General features: G+C 45.7%; 1 protein-coding gene across 10 annotated transcripts in view; it reads right to left on the minus strand.

Moving 5' to 3' along the window:
• sulf2b (sulfatase 2b) overlaps positions 1 to 13,984 on the minus strand; it is a 76,855-nt gene that overhangs the window by 24,505 nt on the left and 38,366 nt on the right. For 6 of the 10 annotated variants that reach the window (XM_041049073.1, XM_041049091.1, XM_041049139.1 and 3 more), the window contains one exon: positions 8,059 to 8,116. The gene's annotated coding sequence lies outside the window, so the exon portion shown is untranslated. Of the gene's footprint in view, positions 1 to 352; positions 567 to 643; positions 827 to 8,058; positions 8,117 to 13,984 lie in introns of those variants that run through there. The other 4 variants (XM_041049114.1, XM_041049067.1, XM_041049123.1 and 1 more) reach the window with 2 other exon arrangements.

Genomic DNA, 13,984 nt, shown 5'->3' on the forward strand with positions numbered 1-13,984 from the left:
CCTGAGCTGAGCCTGAAGAACACACAAGCTCTCACTGTACCTGAGCTGAGCCTGAAGAACACACAAGCTTTTACTGTACCTGAGCTGAGCCTGAAGAACACACGAGCTCTCACTGTACCTGAGCTGAGCCTGAAGAACACACGAGCTCTCACTGTACCTGAGCTGAGCCTGAAGAACACACGAGCTCTTACTGTACCTGAGCTGAGCCTGAAGAACACACGAGCTCTCACTGTACCTGAGCTGAGCCTGAAGAACACACGAGCTCTCACTGTACCTGAGCTGAGCCTGAAGAACACACGAGCTCTCACTGTACCTGAGCTGAGCCTGAAGAACACACGAGCTTTTACTGTACCTGAGCAGAACAAATCTCCTTCACATCAGAAAACAGACGGAGAGTAAAACGCCGCTCAGATGAAAAGACGTCAGAATAACCTGCACAGACACTATCACTTCTCTTTCTCTGTTCCTCTTCGGCTCTTTTCCCTCTTTCACTTCCTCACACACGATGTTCTACACTCATATTTTTGTTTTCTCTCTCCTCCTCTTTCTTCTTCTTTCCATCCCTCTTTGTCTTTAGGTTCATTCAGCCTGACATCGTTCCTCACTCCAGCTCTACGTCTCTTCTCTTTTCTCTCTTTCCTACCTTGTCCTCATGGTCCCTGCTGCCTTGCTCGTGGACTCTGTCCGGCACCGAACCGACAACCTCCCCTCGGTTCAGGTCCTGTTGGCCGTTGCCGCGGCGGCAGACATGGTAATGATCCCCGTGGTAACAGCTCTCTCCCCTCGGCGACCGCACGCTCTCCCTGTTGTAACAACAGCTGAGCTGCTGCTGCTCGCTCTCCTCCGTCCTCCTCCCCCCTCTCTCTTTCTCCTCCCCTCCCCTCTCTCTCTCCTCCCTCTTTCTCCCTCTCTCTTTATCACTTCCTCTCTTTCGATCAGTCTTTTTTACACCTTTTATTTGGTTCCTTCCAGCTCTCCTCTGCTTCGCTCTATTGCCTTTTTTCCCTCTCTCCTTTTCTCTCTCCTCCTCTCCCTCCCTCTCTCTCCCTCCCTCGTCTCTCTATCTCTTCATCACTTTCTCGTCTCCCTCCCTGGTTCCTCTCCTCCTCCTTTTTCTTCAGTTTACCCGTGTACAGAGATTGTACCGTGATGATGGGTATTTCTCTCCGTTTGTCGTTTACTTCCAGTCGTTGCAGCAGCGACTGCTCCGGCTCTGTGATTAACTTCCTGTCTGGACTTGTTTAATACAGAGGACGGAAGAAGGAGGGGTGATATCTGGGGTCAGGGGTCAGCGGACCTGGAGGCGATGTTGGCAGGACTGCAGCCTGCACTGAGGTGGACAGCAGTTTAAATGACTAACAGGGATTTAAAGCTAAAGCTGAAGTGAACTATGTTTAAATAACGTGACAGAGTCAGTTCACACAGAGTCACAGCTCAGTTTGAGCTGCAGGTGTTTTCTCCTGCAACTTTCTGAAGACAACACGAAGAAAGACTCAGTAAAAGTTTGAGTAAAACACATCTAACAAAGACATGGCCACGGCAGACCTCCTCCTGCTCCTCCCGGTCCTCCCCCTCCTCCCAGTCCTCCCCCTCCTCCCACTCCTCCTCCTCCTCCACTGTATTCAGACTGTACTGTGACATGCTGTAGGTCTGTATGAGGGACTCATCAAACATAAATCCAGGGCCACGGTTGTGGTTGTTTGCCGACCACTGCTGTAGACGTATTTTAAACTCATTGTCCGTCACCTCGTGGTGAGCGAGCTGCTCATGACACCAGAGAACGTACATAATGGAATCAGGGTCAGTGAAGTGCAGCGTGGATCATCCTGTTCTATCTGACCCACAGCTGTAAACCACAGCTGTAAACCCGACTTCAGAACATCCACCACTCTACACCCACAGTTTATCTGAGGCGCGATGAAGACGCCTCTGCCGCTGACAGAGACCCCGAGGTCGTCAGGTTCTCCGGAGACATCTGTGATAGGAAACATCAGCAGGCTGAGAGCAGAGAAAGAGGCCATGTACTTTTACATGTGATGCTCCTGAGGAGCCGCCGACGTTCTCCTCATCAATAAAGCAGCTGAAGAGCGTCAAAGTGACGGGAGGCATCACTCTGCTGCATCTTTACATCCTCGCTGCAGATAAATGATTCAGACCTGGACGCCATGTGAACGAAGTGCATTCAACCAGGTCCAGGTCCAGGTGGACGGCTCAGTGTCCTCCACTTTATACGAAGACATGATTCCCAAACTGGACCCAGTGAAAGAGAAAATACAGAGAACGGTTCCAAAAGGAAAACTCATCCAGGGAAATGGAACCACAGAACAAACAATGACAACAACAAGAAACAAACAGAAATGCTGTGTTTACCTTCATACAGGTAACATACAGGTAACATACAGGTAACATACAGGTAACATACAGGTAACATACAGGTAACATACAGGTAACACAGAACATTTCAGCTGACGACTGAAACCAGACGGGGGATACTGTTTCAGGCCGGAATGTCCCTTTAAGAGACTCTGCCCATCTGCTGTATGCTGACACACACACACACACACACACACACACACACACACACACACACACACACACACACACACACACACTGCACTTCTAACATGAATAGAACATGAAGACAGAAGCATCATTTAAATAAAGGACCTCAGGTTTACACACCACGTCCTCCCTCTCTCTCTCTCTCTCTCTCTCATCCATCTCTTCCATATTTACACTCCTCCACCACCACAGGCTCCACCCACTGCCTCATTTACACCTCCACTCATTTTTTAAATGTCCCCTCCATCCACACACCTCCTCATCCACATTACCAGCTCTCCATGCATCGCCCTCCACCTCATTTACACACCACGCTACATCTTTCATGTTCCATCCATCCTTCTATTCATCCATCCATCCATCCTTCTAGTCATCCATCCATCTATTCATCCATCCGTCCATCCGACAGTATATATCCACCGTCCAGCCGATGTGAGCAGGAAAACTAATGAAATGAACCTGGTGAGAGAAAAAGAGGATAGAAACAAAGGAGCACGACTGCATCGACCCCCTGAGGTGAGAGTCGTCTTTAGCAGCACAAGAAAATGAAAGACACAAACAGAAAGACAGCGAGAGGACCCCCCCCCCCCCCCACCCACCCAACACGAAGCTCAATACACTGGAAAGGGGAAATGAAGTGACTGAAATGAAGCCGAGGTCAAAAAATGAAATGAAATAGTGTGGAGTAGGATTTGGGTTCAGAGGAAGGAGGAGGACGAGCCTGACGCCCGAGCAAAACGAACCAAATAACACCAGAAACCAGATTTATAAATCAACAGGCGTCATCCTGTGGCCGTCCAGTTCTTTTTTTACACAGCGAATCAACAGCAAACAGGTTTAAAGGAAACGATCCACGGTGGTTTGGGTGTGACGCACAGCTTCAGACTCCTCCGTGTTACTCTGTGTTTCATGATCAGTGTCTGGAACTTTCAGGTTGTGTGTTCATGTTAACATTTCAACATTTCATACCATGTCAGAGGTTTAAGAGTCGTTCAGGTGCGATTCACAGACAGACACGTTTGATTTATAGAGAGAAGAAAAGGTTAAGAAAGGAAGGAGGCAGAAAGAAATGAATGAAGAGCTGAAAGGAAGCGAGACAAGGACGAAAGAAAACAGATGAAAAGAGTGTTTTGTTAAAAAGGATGAGAGGAACTGATCCAGAGAGCAGAGGAGCAGAGTGGCAGAAATAAAAAGAGAGAAAGAAAAAGTGAAGGAGACGAGTGTGAGATGAGTTATCTGACTAATGAGCTGCCCTTATCTCACTGCTCCGCTGAATGACAAGCAGAGACACAGATGGAGGGACGGACAGACTGATAGACAGTCCTTTGTCCTCGGCTCTCATACAGAAACCGATTGATGAAATAAAACACTAACAAAACAAACTCTCCAACATCTGAGGAACCAAACATCAGGATCCTGCTCTACACAACGCGTCGGTGGACTGAAGCCATTTGTTCCTCAAAACAAGAAACTGCTGAGCAGATAACTTGTGTTATTACTCATCCTGACTGTGGAGTTTACACTGATGCAGCAACAACATGAACAAGAATGAATCAACTCATTCTGACATAATTCAATCAGTTTAATTATCTCTTCAACAAATCCGTCGTAGAAACGCAGCTCTGAGCCGCGTCCAGCTCGTTCGCTCGACTGAAAAATACGACATGATTAAAATCTACGTTAAAAAAAACAGTAATGTGATGATGCACATCACAGAGACTGAGGTGTCCTTCATGTGTCCATGTCTTCCGCTGTGACTGTGACTGACTGTGTCAAAGTTCATCCACAGGCATCATGTAGAGCACGGAGCCGACACACTCGTCTCCAAACACTCGTCTCCTACGTTCTTTAACACGTCACTGTTCATCACGGTGGATCAGTTCAACCAGGGCTTCACCTGCCAGAGCGACCACAGGTACGACACTGTGTGTGTGTGTGTGTGTGTGTGACAGTGTGTGGGGAAGTAAAAGGTGTCATTTTTTGTCATTAACCTGAATCACAGCAGCTCAAAGCCTCCAAACCTGATCCTTGACCCTTTGACCTCTGACCTTATGTTATTCCGACCACTACTATTACAGTAATGTAATTATCAGTATCAACTAGGCCACAATAAAGAGACAAGACTGAATGAAGTTCAGAGAATAAATCAGATTAATATAAGAACAAATAGAGACTGGATGGATGAATGGAGACTAACCTAATGTTTAAATGATTTTGCAGAGACAGGTGTTTTTCTCAGGTGCTGGTGGAGACCAAACCAGATCTTAAAGGAGATTAAATCCTGGACACAAACAGGCCTGTGATGAAACGATGCTGATGCTGAGGCTCCTGGATGTGGCTCTGATTTTTAATGTTAGTCATAACTAACTTAGAATGTGTGTTTTCCCTCATCTCCTCTCTGTCACACCTACACACTGTTACACACTGTTACACACTGTTGTGTGACGCTTTGTCTAAATGAGTTTTTTAACCAGAGCAGTTTGGAAATGAAGAGCAGAGAGAAATCAGCTTCACTGCTCTGTATTCGCCACAGTTACTGCTGCACTGATTTGGCTGATCGAGTCCTCACTGCGTGTTTGTGTGTGTGTGTGTGTGTGTGTGTGTGTGTGTGTGTGTGTGTGTGTATGTGTGTGTGAGCTCCTTTCAGACAAACAACAAAAGAGCTTTCAGATTCAAATCCAGTCCTACGACTCAGATGATGGAGAGAGTTTAGAAAAAACGCCAAAGTGAGAAAGGGACACAGGAGAGAGAGAGAGAGAAAGAGAGAGAGAGAGAGAGAGAGAGAGAGAGGGAGAGAGAGAGAGAGAGTCCAACGGACAAAAAGAACATCTCTCTCTCAACTCTTTTCAAGTGATGTCGTCATGGCAACTGTGCATGATGCTGATTATTATGGGCTGCTGTGAGAGGTGGACTAATGGAGGCGAGAGAGCAGCTACAGACATGCAGACGGTGCCTACGTCTGTCTCCATGCTTCCATTTGTCCCTCTGTCCTTCCTGATTTGACAGGTGATCCGTGCAGCCTCACAGCAAATTGGACTTATTTGTCCAGCACATCCCACAGATGCTCGACTGGATTGAGATCTGGGGAATTTGGAGGCCGAGTCAACACCTCAAACATGTTGTTGTGCTCCTCAAACCGTTCCTGAACCAGTTTTGCTCTGCGGCACGGCACATCATGGTCTGCAACAGTGCAGTAACTTCCACATGGATGCCCAAAGCATCCTGGTGCCATGTGTTCCCCAGGTAAGCGACGCACACGCACCCGGCCACGTGATTCATCAGACCAGGCCACCTTCTTCTACTGCTCCGTGGTCCAGTTCTGATGCCCACTGTTGGCGCTTTCAGTGGTGCACAGGGGTCAGCATGGGCACCCTGACTGGTCTGAGGCTATGCAGCCCCATACACAACAAACTGCGATGCACTCTGACACCTTTCTGATGGTTGTTCACTCAGACATCATGAGGATGCGTTTACTGTCAGATTTGGACATTTCCATGTTTATTTCACATCATCAGACGTGAGACCATCAGACGTGCTCTGTGTTGTTTTTACAAATTGCAGATGTTGACTGGTCTGAAAGCTTCTCCTCCCACCACAGTTTGAGCCGTCAGCTCGTCAGATCAGGCCGAGGCAGATGGCGAGGCTGTCGGCTCGTCTGCTTTTAAGGGAGGAGGAAACTGAACTTGACACCAAGACACAAATCACCGACGGATGAAAGTAAATAATAGTTCTGTTTGTCTCTGTGTTTTCCAGCCTGCTGGGACGTTTGCTTTTCTCCTTGTCATCACTGTCTGGACTCAGATGGACTGAATAACAACTGAACAACAAACAAATCACTTCCTCCAGTAAACAAATTCCATTCATCCAGATTCAACACTCACTGATTTTGGTTCATACTGATCATACGGTCTTCATCAGCAGCAGGTTTTCCAACTTTTCATTACTCTAACCTTTTTTTTTGTTTTAGTTTGAACATCCAGACCTGAGCAGCTCCACCTGCTGATGCAGATGTGTGATTGGGTTCCCAGATCTGGAACGAGTGAGTAAATCTGTGATTTGAGAATGAATGTCCTGTCAAGAAGGAATGTCCTGGCCATTTCACAACAAGACAGTGAAGTGACGGACCTTCATTCAAAAACAGGAAATGTTGGCTCTGCTTCGCTCATCAATAAAGTTTACTTTAAAAGAGCTGGAACAAGATTCAAGGGTTTGAAACTCTGCATGGATGAAATGGTCGTTATTTCATCCCTGAGCGAGCATGACAAAGGGAAGCAGAGCAGAAAACAACAAGGACTGACACATTAAACTGTTTACTGAGGTGTTGTGTAGCTGAGCTGTTCAGTTCCGGCTAACAGAAGAAAAAGATGGATCCACACACAGCTGACGGGGCCCCAGGCTCCTGTTTTCCAAAACCTTGCAAATGATGAAACCTCTGCTGGAGAAAGATTTTCACCTGAATTTGTTGCTTTGCATCATCCCTCCTGCTGGTACAGCAGCGTGAAGTGTTAGACCACCAGCCATTTTCCCCAGGCTGTGACACAGGTGATCAGCTCCACAGCATGTCACATGTTTTTCAGGCTGAACAAGCAGCTGAGTTTTCACATAAACAGATCACCTGAGCAGCTTTAACCACCCTGAAGGTTTTAATGTCTGAGCAACACAACGGTTTAGGTCAAACAGCAGAAACATGAAGACGAGACTTAGGTTTCAAGTTTTGATCATGTGAAGCAGAAGAGAGGAGAAAAAGAAGAAGAGGACGAGTGGGAGAGATTCCAACCTGAGCAGTGACTGAGCCACTGAGGCGCCTCAGAAACAAGATCCACTGAGAGAGAGAGCAATGGCATGCTACAGCCTACTGGGCCTCTGGCATCATTTGGCAGTGTGTGTGTGTGTGTGTCTGTCTATGTGTGTGTGTGTGTGTGTATGTGTGTGTGTGTGTGTGTGTGTGTGTGTGTGTGTGTGTGTACCTCCTGCAGTCAGCCTTGTTGCCAGCAGCAGGCTGAACTAATCAGTTAGTGAGTTAGCTGCAGCGCTGCTTGACCTTTTGACCTCTAGCTGCTCTGACGGACACATTAAAACGTGAAAACAGTCAAACCTGCAGAGCAACGACACACAGATCCAAGGACTCACACTCACACACACACACACACACTGCTGCTGCACGACACAACACAAACTACCGGCTGTGTAAAAGCTTTTTCACACACCAAATGTCCCCAAATGTAACCATGGATACAGATGGGAAACATACAAACACAAAACACTTTGGTGATTTCTGTGTGTGTGTGTGTGTGTGTGTGTGAGTTTTCATTATGGATGTGGTAACTAACGAGTTGTAGCAGCCTGACTGCAGGTGGTACAAACCAAAGAATTCATCACACACACGCAGACTAATTACTAATTGGCTGTGTGTGTGTGTGTGTGTGTGTGTGTGTGTGTGTGTGTGTGTGTGTGTGTGTGTGTGTGTGTGTGTGTGTGTGTGAGTGTGTGTGTTACCTTGTGCAGATGCTCTGGAGTGTAACCAGTGTTTGACAGTGTTCAGCTCAGCAGGGACCTGAAACAAATGCACACAAACACACATGCGTTAGGTTAAAACCTACAAAACAAACAAAATCAGTAAACAACAGTCTGACAGTCCAGACAGCGCCCCCCTGAGGCTGCGCTGTTCACTACAGCCAACTCTGTGTCTGTCAGTTATGACAGACGTGTAAATGTTCTGAGCATCTCCGAGCCAAAGTCAAGAATGAACAGCGACACCGCATGTGAACAGCAGCAGCAGCTTTTCTGCATGTGTGTGTGTGTGTGTGTGTGTGTCAGGACTGCATCTGTTCAGACACAGTGACGAGTGAATGAAAACAGGCTTCCAGAGTAAAAATATGCCTGAGGTCAGGTGTTAAGAGTGAACAGTGCGAGTAAAATGATTGAAATATAAAAACATGTGATGCCATAGAAACGTGTCGTTTCAGGGAAACAGGTTTTTAAATTTTCACCAGAAAACAAACTAAACAAACTAAAATAAAAGGATTGTATCGAGGGAAGGCTAGCTGCTGAGACAGCCATGATGAGCCTTAGCTAAAATGAAAGCTAAGTTTAGCTACTAACTTTCCTGTAGTTGTTGTCTTTAAATTGTCATTTTGATGACCTGACATTTTGGTTATTCAGTTAGTTATCCTATAACTAAATAATGCAGCAGTTAAATCGGTTTGTGATAGCGAAGATAGCTAAAGGTAGCTAGCTTAGCAGACCTCACTGGCTGCCATCTTGTTTCTTGACTCTACAGAATTTAATGGACTTTGGTGGTAAAGCAGTTACAGTTACTGTCCCGCCTGAAACTTCACTGCTTGTGTAGTGATTGCTCTCTGCACAGCAGCTACGAGGTGTGGAAACGTGATAAAGATTTCTGCGGACATGAATCTGTGCTGAGAAACAGGGCAGTGTTGTGTCCTGTTTTGTAGACGCAGGTTGGACTGGCTGGTTGGGTGGACAAAGTGCGGCATGTCATGTTCCATTTCTTACCAACAGTCAGTGCAGGTTACTTTGAACCACCATGATTCACTAACCTAAACAAAGGAGCTGAAGTTGACTAAACTTGTACTTCTGTACATAAACATGTTTCACTAAAACTTCACTTTCTTTACTGATTTAAAAAATAAGATTTACCCTGTGGGATGTGAGATATGCTGTTAACAGTTTGAGCAGACGGAGCAGGTCAGAGTTTTATTTAGTTCTGATCCTTTCATGTGGTTTAGGTTGCATGTCTGCAGGAGAAACATCTGATTGTCGGATCATGTTTCAGCTCACAGATCTGATACAGTAAATCTCTGTCGTGTTCGTGCTTCCTCTTGTTTAATATCTGTGAACTATGATCAATCTGCAGCCTGAGGCATGCACATGTTTTCATGTTACACAAACCAAAACAGACTCACATTCAGAGGCTTGTTAGAGCTCAGCTGAGACACAAAGCTGTCTGTGATCCGCAGCACGCTCAGAGGTTTTATACAAATGGTTTATGTGTTAATGTGAAATAACACTGAAGCTGCAGCAGAAAAACCCCTGAGTGTGTTGACGTGAGCTCGGGTGAGTCTCAGTGTGAGGACAGTTGTGTTGCTGTGACTTTTTGTGGTCGAACCTTTTTCAATCAGCACAAACTGAAAGAAAACATGAAGCGCTCGAGTAAAAAGCAGCTCTCATTATTTATCATCACTGAGGTAAATTATCACACACACACACACACGCTGATGGTCGGGCAGTTGGCACAGTGATAGTGACACCATGGTAACAACTGCTACTGCTCATCCTCCACCTGAGACGATGTATTTGTGTGTGTGTGTGTGTGTGTGTGTGTTGTAATCACTTCAGTGAGGCACTGTGCCAGTGATGAAGGCCTTTGGGGAAACACTCTCTTACACAAAAAGCTGAGACACATGCACACTGAAACAATATCTGACACACACACACACACACACACACACACACACACACACACACACACACACACAGCTCCACAGGTAGAGTAATGGAACAGTAAATCAATATGGTGACAGGAAGTTGGTGAGGCTGACAGGAAATGGAGAATCTCTCTGGGCAACTCTTCTCTGCTGTGCACCACTTCAGGGTGTGTGTGTGTGTGTGTGTGTGTGTGTGTACTTGTACCTCTATCCTTGTGAGGACCAGTATGAGTTATAGACCTTACAGATTCAGGACATTTTGGGACAATGAGGACATTTTGTCCTGTCCTCACACCTTCATAGGGCTGTTTGAGGGTTAAGACGTGGTTTTTAGGTCCAGGTCAGAATCAGGTTCAGGTTATTATTTGCCCAGGTGTGTGAACTCAGTGCGTCTGAATACATTCACATTCACACACACTGGTTTTCACTGGAATGTGAGTGAGACGCACTGTAAAAACACAGTAAAGTTAAAAAGGTTCAGTCAATAATGATCCATTAAAGTTTGACTTTGTGTGGAACTGCGTTTGTTCTGTATCATCACACTAAGTTTGGTTTGTAACTTCAGTCCCCCAGTGTTTCCCCTGATTTATCTCCCGGGCTTTTGCTGGTATTGTTGTAATCTCCCTCTCTGGTCTAGAGTTCCTGAAACAGCAGCAGAGGAGAGGGAAGAGCCAGAGGGAAGATTTAGTTTGTCCTCCACAGCGGAGGGGGACATTTGTCTTTGTTATTTATTTATCTTTTTTTTTTTTTTGGTACAAATAGCTGAAGGCTGTATGAAGCAGCGGTCATGAGTTCCACTCAGACTCAGCATCTTCTCCCCCCCTCCTCCCCTTTCCTCTCACCCGTCCTCCACCTACACCTGGAAGCCCGCTGACCTGCATACAGGAGAGCTCTGTGTGTGTGTGTGTGTGTGTGTGTGTGTGTGTGTGTGTGTGTCCCTGAGGCGATATGCTCCACCATACAAGCAGCTGTTTCCCTGCGAGGAGGAGGAGGAGAAGCAGCTGCTGCCTCTCTCTCAGCCTCACTGTGAATTCACTCTGTTGGTTTTTCATTCGCTGACTGAACGTTGACTCTGAGCCACAGTCTGACCTCAGGCCTGTCACGACTCCTAATAATAGTAATAATAATCTTCATTTACAGACCGCTTTTCAAAATACAGATTACAAAGTGCTTCACAAGGCAGCAAAATAAAATAGGCAGGTTATAAATCATTATATTTATCTTATTGGTTTTAAGATGCAGAAAAAAACAGAACAGAAAATCCTTTTGGGTAGGACGGCCCCTCTGTCTTTGAAAGTTCAAATATACTGTGTTTCTGAAATGATAAAAACATGATTACACAAACTCTGTGGTGAACTGTCAAACCAGTTATCTTCCACTGAGGAACCAGCCGACGGCAGAATTGTTGGCAGCACACCTGCTGATGTTCACACTCCTGCTCACCTGTTCTCCCTCTGACTTCCACATTAAAAAAAGCCTGAGTGGAAAATGAAACGTGCCCCATACATTCCTGTCTCCCACCGAAACACAAAGCCAAAGTCCGGACGTCGGGTCCACGCTCGTCTCTGGTCCACTAGCTTCTGTAACTCTGCAATCTCTCGTTCAGTATTTCTTTCATTCCTCTTTCAGGAAAAAAGACATGTGCTCCAAGATAAAGATCCTGCATAGACCCTACAGTGCTTCATACTGTTAGAAGCTGAAACCTTTAATATGAAAATGAACCAAACACTCATTTCTTCAACTTATCTGCTGACCAGGTGTTATCACTGACACGTCTCAGCCAATCACTGAACTCTAAATACTGAAGAGTGTTTCCTGTGAAACAGACCCAAGAAGTTCTGACTGACAGAATAAAGCTGATTTAAATGACAGGTGTCTTAACTCTTATCTCCTTCCCTCTTCAGCCTCCTTCTCTCCTCAACTTCTGTCTCCTCCTCCTACTCCTCTCTCTCCATCCAGAGCCTGTTCACTTCTTCCATTACAGTATTACCCTCCATCCATCTCTCCCTCTCCCTCCATCTCTCCCCGTCTGTCTGTGTCTATCTTCTGGTGAAGTCAGCTCCAATTACTTTATTACAAGCTGTAAACAAAACAGATTCGACGCAAAGAGCTTCACCGAGCGACACAGGTCGATCAAAACCAGAGAGGACGAAAATGCATCACGTCCACTCCTCCTCCTGCACCACCTCTTCCATTTCCAGCTCTCTCTTTTCATCCCCCTCTCCATCCCTCCGGGCGGTCCATCCATCCTGCCTACTCAGAGACAGAAATAGACTGATGGAGAGCAGGAGAGCTCTGCTGGGAGATGACCACTGGACACACACACACACACACACACACACACACACACACACACACACAGGCAGCAGGTTTGATAGATGCACGACTCGACTCTGCTGCTGTTTCCAGTTTATTAACGACTCGAGCTTCTAACCCTGATGAATGCAGGATTTACTGCAGGGGCTGTTCCATCAGGCTGCTTTAGTTTTAGTCACGTATGCATAATCAGCTGAGTGCGTGTCAGAGCCGTGAGCGCTGGCTGTGCCGGAGCGAGTTACCTCTGTTTTACATTCATTATTGGTTCATCTGCTGATTATTTTCTTGATTGAATCGATTGATGCTTTGATCGATAACATGTCTGAAAACACTCACACTCACACACCTCACACTTTCCTCAGTCCCAGACTGACACATTCAGACATCTCATGCTTTACAGCCAGCTGCCAGTTCTCATGGTTTTGGTTTTATTTGTCCACATTCTGATGTCTGTCTCTGATATTTCCACCTCATTACAATGCAGGTGAGCAGAGTTTAGTTTGAGTCCTCGCCTCACTGAAAAAATGCGTCTCCATCGGCAGAACATGCTTTCAGCTTTCATTAAATCAATCAAAACAAAAACCTTTCACTCCTCTGGCATCTGAGCGTGCGTCACAAGAAGAGAAGTTTGAATCCTGAGCCCAGGCAGCCAATCAGCTCACAGATCACAGAGCAACATTTGAATTTTGCAAATAATTTCCTCTGAGGCCTGGACTGATGTCGCAGGAATCAAAAACAGAGGTGTGACTCTCAGACTCGCACTGTGATCATACCTGTGAGGACTGACACAATAAAATCATACATAATTAAAAAACAGATCATTTAACCCTCAAACGGCCCTTTGAACTAAACACGCACACACACACACACACACACACACACACACACACACACACACACACACACACACACACACACACACACACACACACACACACACATACACAGTCTCTAAGGTCACTTATCATGTTGTTAACCTGCCATGCTGACAATACTTTCTCCTGACTGCAGTGGCCACTGGGACTGAACCAGTACAGCTGTGTGTGTGTGTGTGTGTGTGTGTGTGATATTGGTGATAGATGAAGTAGCTACAACAATGACATGAGAATCCCTGATGTACCACTGACCCATTTTACTTTTAACTCCAAACCAAACTTCCTGAAACATTCCGGTTTTTGTTGGGTTCGTTTCGGGTTTCTTTTGCCAGTTTTGGGAAATGAGAGAGGAGACAGATCCGTCCTTCGGGGACAGCCCTCGGTGCAGAGACCACACTCAGTCATGACTGATACTGAATTTTTGAGACGGATATTGAAGAATAAAAATCTGAGAGAATGTATATTTATATATTAAAAATACTTTCTGATAATAATTTTAACACATTTCTCATAAGAATCGATTAAATTTGTTTTTCAAAATATTTATGACCAAGATGTTTACAGAACAATCTCTGACACTTCACTGAACTTATGAACCAACGGAGTGTGTCTGCAATAAGCTCAGACTGGCCCATACAGATGTGATGATGATGATAAAGTATAACACACAGAGGAAGAGGAGGAGTGTCGACACGTACAGGGACCATGACCACACTGAACCTTTATCAGAGGTCAAAGGTCTGACATCGAAATCTAAACAAACACATTCTGGTATGTACACAG

The sequence above is a fragment of the Toxotes jaculatrix genome, chromosome 2 (assembly GCF_017976425.1).
Source record: "Toxotes jaculatrix isolate fToxJac2 chromosome 2, fToxJac2.pri, whole genome shotgun sequence".
In the NCBI taxonomy this organism is placed as follows: Eukaryota; Metazoa; Chordata; class Actinopteri; family Toxotidae; genus Toxotes; species Toxotes jaculatrix.